The sequence below is a fragment of the Vanessa cardui genome, chromosome 14 (assembly GCF_905220365.1).
Source record: "Vanessa cardui chromosome 14, ilVanCard2.1, whole genome shotgun sequence".
NCBI classification, from domain to species: domain Eukaryota; kingdom Metazoa; phylum Arthropoda; class Insecta; order Lepidoptera; family Nymphalidae; genus Vanessa; species Vanessa cardui.
The window spans coordinates 10,121,559-10,134,510 of NC_061136.1; the positions used below are offsets into that span (position 1 = coordinate 10,121,559).

A 12,952-nucleotide genomic window follows, 5' to 3' on the forward strand; every position below is an offset into this window, starting at 1 on the left:
TTCTTCGAAATAAACGGATGAGTTTTATTTTGAATAAAATTTATCGGTGCGACATCTATTTCGGCGCGGCTTTCGTCAACACCGGCAACGATTACGAACCGAATAGACGGCCTATGAATAGTGTAGCGAGTAGCGACGCACGTTGTGGGTATCGCCGCTGACAGATTTGTGAAATACATACGAATCCAACATGGTTCCGTTAGATTTTTAATCCCACAGACTGATAAATTACAATCTATTTTTTAAAATGTATCATTAGTCTGCGACGATGTGTATACGTTCTACGTGAACATGAGTAATCGCAAATTAAACTTTTAAATCGGTTTTTCTTAAATTGGTGTAAATATTATTATTATATGAAACATTACAATGTTTTACAGACGTAAATAAAAAAGTATTCAAATTAAACGAATAATAAACGAGATTTGATGAAAAAACATGTGAATTTTGAAACAATGAAATGAAATCAATAACAATTGATTTCAGCATTTTCATTCGTTTCATTTTGCGTTTTACCGCAGAAAATTTTGTTGAATCTGCAATAATATGAAACTCGCATATTGCGATTTCGCTTGTAGATAACAGAAATAATGGGGTTCAAAAATGAAATTAATTCCAGGTTGATGATTTCAAATTGAAAAGTCACATCGGCTCGCGCCATAATTCATGATCCTGAAACGTGTCCGGGCGGCTGTGTCGGACGCGGCAGTAATAGGGTTGACGATTTCTTATTAGTTCTTATAAACGATGCATTTGAATTGACATACCTATAGTTCAATGAATATAAAACATTATTTTTTTTAATTTAAAATAGAAGCAATAGAGCAAGGTCAAAAAACATGCCTCAGGACAATTTTAGAAGGCGTGTTCTTTTTTAAATCTTTGTATGTTATGTTAATAATTTATTAATTAATTTACTAAATGTTACAAGTTTAATTTATGTAAAATTACGAAAAAATAAAGGTTGAATTTGGTAGGAAATGAAAGATATAAAAATACAGATAAGCTCGACGTAAATGTTAAGAGATTTTTATCAATTTAGAACAACCAAATTCATCATGAGTTAAAACTACGGCTTCTATTCGTATATATTTTTTTAAATAGTCATGAACAATTGTTATTACTTACTACACGTCTAAGATTTCATATTTGATTCCTTTATATTTTTTTTATTTATTGAAGTGCTGTAATTAATTCCATTTGAATACAATAGCTAATCCAATGTAACCAGACTTTCATTGTTTTCACTAACCCTTCATAACGGGTAGCGATATATCAAAATTATGTAAACACCTCGTGTCAAACCCTACCCGCTTCTTTGACGGAGATCTTCCCGCTACTAAATACGATGTGTTAGAATATGCATGAGCGCTTATAAATGTAACTTTGGTTCATACTTAGTATGTTGTAAACGTAAATCGATATTAAATCTTCGCTTGCTATGGGTATATCGGTAAATCAAAATTATGTAAATATTAACTGTCAACCCTAGCCGCTCATTGTCAAGTTTGTCGGACGTCTTTCCGCTCCGGCACGCGTGCTATCTTTACTCGAATATACATGAACGGTCACAAGAGTAACTCCTAATTCAAATTATGCTAAGATATGTTATGTACCTACTAGGTACTGCTAGAACAACATCGAGCTGTATATTTACTTAAGAGTATTTTTAGTTAGACGTTCGAAGCGGTCTTGATCAAAGATTAAAACTCTTTCTGACTAGTGGGATATATTTTACTAATATTATGTCTCAATTCGTTAAATATTGTAATAGTTTAAACAATGATATACCGTACTGTTACTTCTGATTTCCATAACACAAGTGCTTCAGCTACTTACATCGGGATCAGAGTAATGTATGTGATGTTGTCTCATAAAAAAAAAATCATAAGTTTAAACTATATAAGTAAAGTTTTGGCGTCAACCCTATTTCGGTTCATTGTCACAGTCTTTTGTCGGAGGTCTTTCCGCCTCACCACGCGTGATATCTGTGCTGGAGTATGCAACGCGAACAACTGATGTTACCCATTATTTATTTTTGATCTGTTATAACTATTTCGAATAACATTTGATGAACGATATTTTAAAATTTCTTTGAGATATAAATGTAACATAAACAGTTGAGCTTTAATATCTTTGGTTAACTGCAGTTTTATTAGAAGCTCTCTCATTTTCAAGCCGATTTACTAGTGATACGCTATTAGTTACATACATCATAAAACCTTTACTGTTATCACAATTAAATTGTCGCTTATCACTTCACGATGATAATATCCATAACAAATTCGGATTTGTTCTTCTAAATATGTCAAGAAGGGATGCCACTTTATACATGTTCCATTCAAAATAGGGAAAATGGTGTCTGTTTAAATTCGCTCGGTTAATGGGAAATCCTGTAGTTGACTAATTAAATGAATTTTCTAGAATGTCGAGAAATATCCTCAAAAATTTACGCTGCTCGCACCTGTCTTCCTTCCCTGACAGTTTACTGTATGAAAAAACTAATTTTACGCGCGTATGAAAATTTAAAAACATTTTTGAAAAAATGTAAGCGGTATGAAATAAATGAATAAATTACTAATAGCAGATATTGAGTTAGAAGCTTAGAACGTGACGATAATTATAATATTATACAGAGAGATTGTAAATAGCGTTAAACTCAGAAACTACCGATCAGTATAAATAAATCCGAAATAATCTTTACGTTAGATAGATGTCTATTGAGGAGGTTATGGGCAACATAAATCGACGTCACCACCCTTAAGAACGAAGCTGTAACCTTAAACGTCATCAATCTGATGAGCTGTAAGCCGATAGTCATCGTATATGAGAATGATATAGCCATTTGTAAACCAAGCAAAATACAAGTGAAATCACAGTATAGTAACTAAATCTTAGTTTCTATGATTATATTTTATATTTGTGATTTTAATATTACAGAGACTTTATTTTTAAATTTATATACAATGGTAAATGAAATTGAAATCCGTTCGAATACTATATTCAAAGTTGAGGTTGCATAAGTATATTTTCGTACCTTCTAAGAAATTTTATGGATTCCAACGTGAAAACTAAATGTATGTAAATACTAGTAGCAGCACTCATGTTTAATGCAGTCGCTTGTCAAGAACATTTGTCGGTAGCACTATTTCAAACCTTTCTACAAACTCCAAGTTACACCGCAATATGTTTTTGACGTTAATATTAAACTTGAGCCTTAATTTTCCATAAAACGTTTTTTTTCGTAAACAAACTGTCTGGAAATAAATTGTATACTTATAAATTAAGAATACTCCATGATAATTTAAAACATCGCAAAAAAATTATCATTCTTTCCATCAATCTAGTAGATTATAAACACTGCGAGAGAATCTAAATTATACAATTACGCCGAAATTAATTTTGGTACACAGCAATCCGCTATTGTTCTCTGAAGCTACCGGACCAAATTAATTCCGAGTCAAGGTTTTTATTTTAACAGTCTCAGTGACGTTGAAAAATATGAATGGCGTAACATGTTAATCCAACTAATTATTACTCCTACGAGTTAATTAGAAAAAGCCTCGTAAATCATTTCATCTAAAAGTCTTAAGCCATGTAACGCCGCGAGGTTTCTGAGGAATTACAATAGAAATATTTCCGTCCTTATCGTGTATTGACTCTTAACGAAAGTCGGAAAGAGAAAGCTCCGTTCGCGCATACTGCCGAAAAACGAGCCCATAATTTGCCTGCACGAAAATTTGATAATAAATCATAATAGTTTTAGACAGAGCGAGGGTAAAAAAATGAACCAAATTGGAAAGTGAATTGTAAGGCACGGCGAGGTTAGCCTGTTATTAGAGCAATTATGTTATTATGTTTGCCGTATCTAATCCGAAAAAACTAAATTGGAGTCGGCCGCTGCCGGCGAATGCTCGATAGGTTCAATCATTTCTACTTGTGGGTCGCATGAAATTCGTTGCGGAAGCAATAAGAAACACGAAAATTCCGACTAAATTGTACAATAATATATAGCTAGCCAACGCAAAAGTGAATTTTTCGATGAATAAAAACTGGGGTAAGGTTATATCGAAACCCCGTTTCGCCATGGTCCATAGTTGGGACAAATTAAAAAGGGTGCTCCGATGCGTACATATTACAAAGTTCACGTTTTAAAACCCCTAGCCCTTTAATATCCCTCACTTAAGTCATATTTCATCCGATATGAACGTAATTGAAGCAATGTGTTCAGAGTTCATTAAAATAAAACACTTATGTGTTATAGTAAAAAGTCCATATTAGTTTGTTGATGTGCGGGATGATAAGAGATATGGCATGAATATTGAACAATTGCCTCTTTCACAATTTGTATCTTCAGCATACATTGAAAACAGGTTTATTCGTGTAACTTACGAGCACGTTTTGTATTTTTATTTCAAAACGCGTCCTATTGTATTAACAAAATATCAAATATGAATACCAAATAAGGGTAGGGACAAAAGAAAAACTGCCATCTTTTTAATTTATGCGTAAACGAGTACATGAAAAAGTAATAATAGGTGCGTGTTTGGTAAATATATTAATGTAATAACTCTCTCAGGGCATTTAAAAGTTACGGGGGTCTATTTTCAGAAATTTCACGGTAGATATATCATTTCGGTGTCGTGGAAAATTGGTAACATCTTCATCGTCATTGTGAAGTGGTTACGGTTTTAATGTACATGACGGTTTTGTGAAGATGGGTTAATTCAGTTCACCATTATAATTGAGCTGTCTGACCACTGACACTTAAAAATTTACCATTATATTTATTAATTCCTATAAATATTTTACATTCATACATAGTATAGTATGTTGGCTTTACAGATAAAACACTATTTAAATATTCTCCCTGTAATACGTAATGTTGTTTTTAATAAGTAGACGATAAAAATGCAATAAATTAATTTTTATTAATTTTATTCAACTTTTGTTTATGAAACGAATAAGGTCCATTCACCTTATTTCTGCCTTTTTATCATATCAATTAATTGTTGTCTTAAATAATTACGGTATTTTTTATATATTATATCGATTTTATTATTATTGCCATCCGACCGTTTAGTGTCGTTTTAATAAATATTTTATGACGTGTGATTTCAAACATTGTTGCGAGCCTTTGAAAATAAATCGCGCGCCAAAATGGCGCTACGATTTAAGATCATCAGTCATCATCATAGTAATCATAGTATCGTAGTAAATGATTAATCGCTATGATTACTATATCAAGATAAATGTATTGCATTTTTAGTCCAGGAACAACATAAAAAACCTTACGAAATAATAGTATAATAAAATGCCATACAATTTTTCATCTACAAATTGTAGTCGTTAAGTATCTGTGCTACGTCAAATAAAAAAAAATTGAGCTCCTGCGTCACATTTTATGACTCCAATGAACTTGACCATAAATATAGGTATCTCCTCCGCTGCACTGACCCACTTATCAGCTCGGATCACTCTTGACCGTGTCTCCATATCAGAGCGAATGAACTAAACACACAGCAGGTCACACGATAACAAGTGACAACGACTTTTTGAATTATATTTTTCCTGTAAACATACTACATATGTTCAATGATGTCGTTTGAATAATCGAAAACTGTTCTGATTGGTTGAAAATTTGAAATTAATGTGATTTTTCCGTTTGTTACAGGTAAGCTGAAACAGCCCGCATTTACACCGTTCACATAATCTACGGTTGGCTGACGGAAACGAATTCGAAATTTAAATTACCATTTACCTTAGTGATCGTTTGTTTTGTCACGTGGCTGCCACCCGATAAACAGTTCAATCGTGATTTACATAAAGTCGTATTTCAATTTCGCACGAATATCGTATAGAGCTTCGAATAGGTATGCACATGTGTTGGCGACAGCTGAAATCAAAGGGAGAACTTTCCTTCGTAGCTTTTTTATAGTAAATATTTTGCACATCAGATTAGTAATTGATGATATGCAAAATAAAGTCAATTAGCGATGTTTAAATTTCATAAACTCTTTGTTAAAGGTATTATGATTATAATAAACACTAAATATAAATCTATTTATTTCATCAAATGTCAAATCAGATTTGTACCGACATAATCGATGGGTTCATTCTATAATATCGTAACGAAATAATCGTTTCTGTTTAATAAAGTTCTTATGAATATTAAATAAGAAATCATTCATTTGATTGCAATCAAGTAAGCAAAAACGTATCTCCTTATAACGTTTCCCGCCCATCCGTAGCGCAACGCTGCATGCGTTCACACGCATTCGGATAATCTTTCATGTGATCGGCCACATAGGCGCGTGTACCGTCACTTATAACCAGCCATTTTGTAAAACCGATACAGTTCACATTCCCTTTTGCAGTTGAGCATCATTTCGTCTGGCCGCGTTAAAAGCACGCTGCATGTTCGCACTCCCACCCGCCACAACACAAACGCCTAGCATGTATGAATCATGAAACTGCCTCTGTGTGGGTGCCCGTACGTTCGCGCTCGGCTGGAGACTGTCAGTGTGTTTGTGTCCCGCGTTGCACGCGCGCGCGTCTGTGTGCGTACCCACTCATGGCAGCGGACTATGACGGCTCGTAGATTTGACAGCTAGCTCAATGCGGGTTCAGACGTTCATTACACACCGACCGATGTAATATCGTGAAATTGTTGACAGTTTATTTACGTGCGAAAAGGACAGTGGTGCCGTGTGAAGTTTAGACAAAAATTACGTTGTGATATATTTTAATTGAAAGTTTTCGCGCGAACTTGAACTTGACTTCCGCCGAGTCCAGTTTCCCGATTGATATGTGACATGCCCGTTTCAAGTATTTATTTATCATGTTCGCAATTAGATGCGCTTCGTTGGAAATCGTTCTAAGGGGCAACGGAATGAATAAAATATCGCTGGCGGTTTGGTGGTCCCAACTAGACGGAATGGTAACTCTATCTGAGGAGTTGGAAAAATAAATTGAACGCTAATGAGACGAGTTGGAGTACATCGATTAATTATGACAAGAATGAGGTGATATTCGAAATTATCGTTAATTTTCGAATAATAGTGATGTGAGGACCGAAAACATTAATCTTAAGAACCAGTGCGAGTTTCGTTTTTGACATTTTATTACGTAGTAGTTAGCAACTTTATTTTTTTTTTAATTTATTTACTATAATAGTTTTGGATAACCGTTCTTTTCAATGGATTAAGTGGATTAATAATTGGTGAGTTATAATATAAGTTAACATATACAGTTCCAGGAAAATATCTAATAGTTACTCAATAACACGCAACCTTTAAATTAAATAAAAAATCAGTACAGTAGATATAAATGCATTGATATTACTAATTACACTTTAAATAATCGTTTTAAATATATTGAATATGTTTAAACAAAAGTATTTATGCTAACAAGACGGTAATAATTTACAAGCGATTTATCAGTATATACTTACAGCAATAAATTATCGATTTATATGTACATAATGATTTATATTAAACAGAAAAAAAAAATAAGTGAATGTATGCAAAATACAAAACAGCTGTAACGATGTCGGTCTTTCTTGTACATTGCGCATGCCAAGACGAATACAGACATTAATATAAATAGGCATAAATATTGTTTCCTTCATACATCACCGTTTTGGAGCAGGTATATTAAGGGTGCAACCTCATTTATCAAACGGATCACCTTACATGAAAAAAAAAAACGAAATAGAGTTGTCTCTGGTAGTTTCAGCAACGCCCTAAAATGGCTGTTAATCATTTTTTTATTAATATAAAAAAAGCTGAGATCTCTTAAGATTGACATAAGAATCGACTTTTAAAATGGCGTTGATGATGTGCTATCATTTTGAATATTTATGTCTCAATTTTGTATAAATACAGTCAAATAAACTGTTATTTTTATTTGTAGCCTATAGGTTACAATTTATGTAAAATATATATAAAAACAAACAATGCAAAATGCATTATACTTATTGCAACGTCGACCAAGCAAGACGCACTAATGTGTACGCTTATAACGTACTAATAAGTCACTGTAATAGATAGATAAATATTATTAAAACGGTTTTAGCATTACAACAAGTAGCAGTTACCATCGTTATAGAAATATACCATCAAGCGTGTAAATTATCATATTATGTAGAAGCGTCGGCTGTTTAATCTATAATATAATGCATTCATAAAATAAGGCAGGCAATCTCAACTTTTTAGAGAAAATTTGTCTGTATTATGAGTAGTATTTACATTTATATACAAAATTGATTTATTTATCTAATCATAGAATAACCTTTAAGTTGTGTTGAAAAAATCTGGATCGATTGATAAGTGTAGAGAACAGAAAAAAATACTTCTAGCTATTTTTATTATTCTTATATAAATTTGTAGATAAAAACTTGAAGATTGATGATTTATTCTTATTATACTTATGGACCAAAATGGTAATTAATTTAGGCGACAAATTTATAATTATTCAATAAAATAAAAAATATACTAACATAAAAGAACCCTTTCAATTACTTAAAATAAAGATTCATAAGAGATAAAATTTTATTAAAATTCAAATTAGTATTAACATTATAAAATAAAAAAAAAACATTAAAATTATGTTAGGTACTTGTTATGAGTATCTGTCATTTTCATGTCAAAACGAAGTTAAACAAACGTTTAGAAATTGAAATGTATTGTTTCAAATTTCGAACATCCTACATTGTAATTATGTTGATTTAAATAAATAGGTGTGACAATAAATATAATTAAATTATAAACGAAATTGTTGCACGTTTAAATTCGACTCTATTATACCCATTGTTCTAATAGACTAGTGTAGGGATCATGAATGTTGATAATCACTATATTTGAAACATTTTTGAGATAAGAAATCTTTTTTATTAAAGTTCAACACAATAATCGTTTGTTGGTTGTTACATTATAAATACATTTATTCAATCCTCAAAAGTAACAACCAATTACCAATACTTCTATTAATTTTATTAGTAAAAATATAAACGAATTATTTATAACGATTAAAACAACTATGTGACACATTAAACATATCGATTAATCACAAATGATAAGAATCGATTTAATTAAACTCTATATCGATATTTGCATATCTTACTAATATATTCAATATAAAAATAGGGCAACGCGTTTGTCGCGTTCGTTGTTAAAGATATTCATTCCGACAACATGTACATGTAATTCTATATAAACTAGGTGGTATTCGAGTGGCTATTATAGTAACGGTCTCTTTCACCGCTATCTAATGCTGACCATCGTTGAACTGCTTTTTTAAACTGCCTTAATAAAGTGTACAACATGTAAGATTTTAATGTTCACACTGAGATTTGTTTGATGCGATAATGCAGCGTGACTGCGCGCACGACTTTCTATGAAACTAGAGAAATCACGGCTTTTTCTTAATACGAATTTCGTATGCCCTTTATAATATAGTTGCGTAACCGAAGAAAGTTCCGTATAACTTGGATTTAGAACTGTTCACGGCCTTATTTACATAATGATGTATACGACTTTGGACTACTAATTGCAATATAAAAAAAAAGTTAACCGACAAACGATTCCTCCACTTCAGTTATAAATCATTAGGTATCAAATTAGAATTGAAATATTGTAGACAATTATTCAATATAACAATTTGCCTTATCAAAATTTGTCATGTATCGTTTTTCATTAGATATGCCATCACCTTTAAGGCCTGCTTTATCGTAGCAGCGAGAGGGGTATTATAATAATTTATAAAATGTAAATATTAAAACGCAAGGAGTATTTATAGCATTGATCGTGATAAAGCTATTTGTTGAGTTTCTAAATGTCATCGCGGTTCTTGTTGTAAACGTCAATTTGTATTCTCTATCGGAAACTTGTCAGAACGTCCCTATCAGTGATAAACTTCTAAAGTATATTGTATTGTTCCAGAAATAATAAATAGTTAGACAATGTAAACGTTTTATTGAAGATATTTTAATAAACAATAAATATATAAATACTCAGATACATCCTATATAATCAACAAAAAGATTAACTTAGAATCTTAAATGATACCAATATTACGTACCTCCTAACAAAGTTGAAGAAAATGAATTAAATGATTTGATAAATTAATTGTGTTCGATTTACAAAACTATTTTTTTTATATTTCTTGGTTGACATTTCAATAAAACCTCGAACTAAACTAGGATGAAAAAAACGTATCATTTGCCTACTTTGATTTATTCAACAGATTATTTAAAAAAGTAGTGACAGATGTAACAGATTATATTTACCTGGTAATGAAATTAAAACGATACCTTCTCATTGTTAAGTTGTATCTACTTAAACACATTCGACCTCTGTTAGAAAGATAAGGCCGTGACAGTTTTTTATTATAACAATTAACACTCCATTACTTTTTTAAACTCTGTTTAATGTAATTATTAATTTATAATAAGGGATATTACTAAAATAGCTTTACATAAGAAACGATAATTAATTTATGTGGCGATTACTAAAACGTTTTTACAATTATACATTTCGTATACTACATATAAAGAAGATATTATCTGTATCAGAAATGTCAAAATATTATATGAATATTCCCTGATTTTTATTGATGTCTGATAAGCGTAGTGATCTGTTAATCATAGTCTTTTAAGTTAAGAGTCATAGGTTCGATTCCTAAATATTTTTATGTGTTATCCGTGTAAAACGCAAACGTGTCTTACCATCAGCAAAGATTTGAGAAATCATAGATGTTTGAAATAGGTAATATATTTGGGTCGTAATATCATATTACATAATCAAACAACAGCAAATTAATAATAGACAAACATACTTTTTAAAGTATCAATTCGTTAAATAAGTATTAAGTAACCTTTTACCGCCAATACGCTAAACTACGTAAATATTACTCGCCTTGTGGTATCAATGTTGGGCGGTAAAGTAACCTGATTAGTGGTACCTACCTAATCGAGATTACACAAAGCAGTATATTCTAGAACTAAATGCTTGACACATATTCCATAATATCAAAATGTTTATATAACTACATTACCTTATTTAGTTTAATGTTACTATTTATAAGTAAAAATCTTAAGCTCAGACACACCTAATCAAACATACTAAAATTATACATGTAATAACTGTCAAATTGAAACGAAGTTATTTGAACTGTTTAAAAGTATAAGTAAAAATTACAAAGATGTTTTATGACTGGCCAAATGCTTGTACTTTTATTAGGGAGAAATGCGTATTTCACAGTGATCCCGCACGGATTGAATCCAACACAGCAATGTGTATCCGGAACATTATTTCCTCACAATATCATTCGACACGTACCCTTTTACTTAGTGGTCCTATGATATTCTATTAACTGGTTGATATATATTTTTAAATGGAACGTATTTTCTATAAAAAATACTATATTAAATATAAAATGTACACAAATTAAAATCTTCGTTTAATTTCCCGTCAACATCGTCGCCGCTAAACGCTTGAATGCAATGATTACGCCCACGTATCATTAATTTAATATCATTTGTTCGTGTCATCGGCTCCGACTATCGTATTTCATTAAATATTTTAATTAACTCTATATTATACATTGTCAAATTTAGATTTTTTTCTTTGTGATTAATCGGAATCGCGCAGTCGTGACATTTTATTATTACAAACAGTTTTTGTTAATCTTTAAAAATGTTAATATATCATTAGGAACTGACTGAAACTATTTTTATATTCTATATTCAAAATGATTTCATAGAATAACTCAAAAATGAGAAAAGCATTTACTTGTGTTTATTTTAATTCGTTAAATGCATGCGACATCTAAACACATACATTAATTTAATTGTAATGCGATATTGAAAAATAAAATAATAACTCATTTCAAAACATACCACAATAGCCAGCGACAAATTCTTTCAGTAGGCAAAGTTAATACATAATGCATAAACAAAAAGCGAGCATCGGAAACATGTGTAGCTTAGCACAAGTTACATTGTTATCGATTAACAAAAAAAAAAAAAAACTAATCGCGAAGATAAATTGCTAAATAAAGATAATGCGTTGATTTCAAGTTTGACATGCGAAGTCGGTAAAATTAATGTGTATTATAGACCCGTAACGCCCGCTCGTTTGTAAAACGAATTTGTAAAATTATCGATCCGTCCGAATATCAATTTTAGTTCGATGTATCGATATTATGGTAAATCATTTTGATTATGAAACACATGCATGCAGGTATACATCTTTTTTATTTGTTTTCTTGTAAATTTATTGTTTTGTCTTTATTGTAATGGTTGCTAATAAATATTTGATGCTTTCATTATGTTTAAAAAATATTTAAATGTGATTCCTTCTCTATTAGGAAAATAAAGAGGTTTTATTTATATAGTGATTGTCTGTGAAAAAGTTTGCTTCATAAATTATCTTGTAGTTCTTCTTACGCTGAATGCAGAAGGTAGGTGATTTGAGGAGGAATCCTGGGCTTAGTGTAATTGAAGTTAAATCGTAATCCTAAAATTAGCGGCGTATTAATAATAATACATATAAGAAATTGTTTATTGCTTTAAAAAAGGTGAAGGTACCCACTTACGCAGTCTGCTTAAAATAAATTAAAAAAAGAAAAACAAACCCACACAAACCCCACCAAAACAATGGCTATTAAAAACATATTTAAAATATCTAGATCCTAGAGACATGACTAAGATCGATATCAATAATAAATCTTTCAAATATCTCCATCAATAATTGCTATAAATAGTTGAAGTATATAACATAGCAGCGGTATCAGGCGTCGATGTAATTCGTCGATGTCCGGATGTAAAATGTATCTTGTCAAACAAGCGAGGCGACTGCTAACTCTTTAATGTAGGTCAGTGTATCGAAACAGTGTTAGCGGATTAAAAAGCTAAGAATGCGGTCTTTGGAAAACTTGCGTGTGAAAATAC

At 31.2% G+C, this 12,952-nt stretch overlaps 1 protein-coding gene across 5 annotated transcripts in view; it reads left to right on the plus strand.

Moving 5' to 3' along the window:
• The window catches only part of LOC124535088 (homeotic protein antennapedia-like), a 166,734-nt gene that overhangs the window by 121,619 nt on the left and 32,163 nt on the right, over positions 1-12,952 (plus strand). Inside the window, exon 1 of one of the 5 annotated variants that reach the window (XM_047111144.1) lies at positions 6,513-7,222. The exons of 3 other annotated variants lie outside the window; for them this stretch is intronic. The gene's annotated coding sequence lies outside the window, so the exon portion shown is untranslated. Of the gene's footprint in view, positions 1-6,512; positions 7,223-12,952 lie in introns of those variants that run through there. One more of the 5 variants, XM_047111140.1, reaches the window with a different exon arrangement.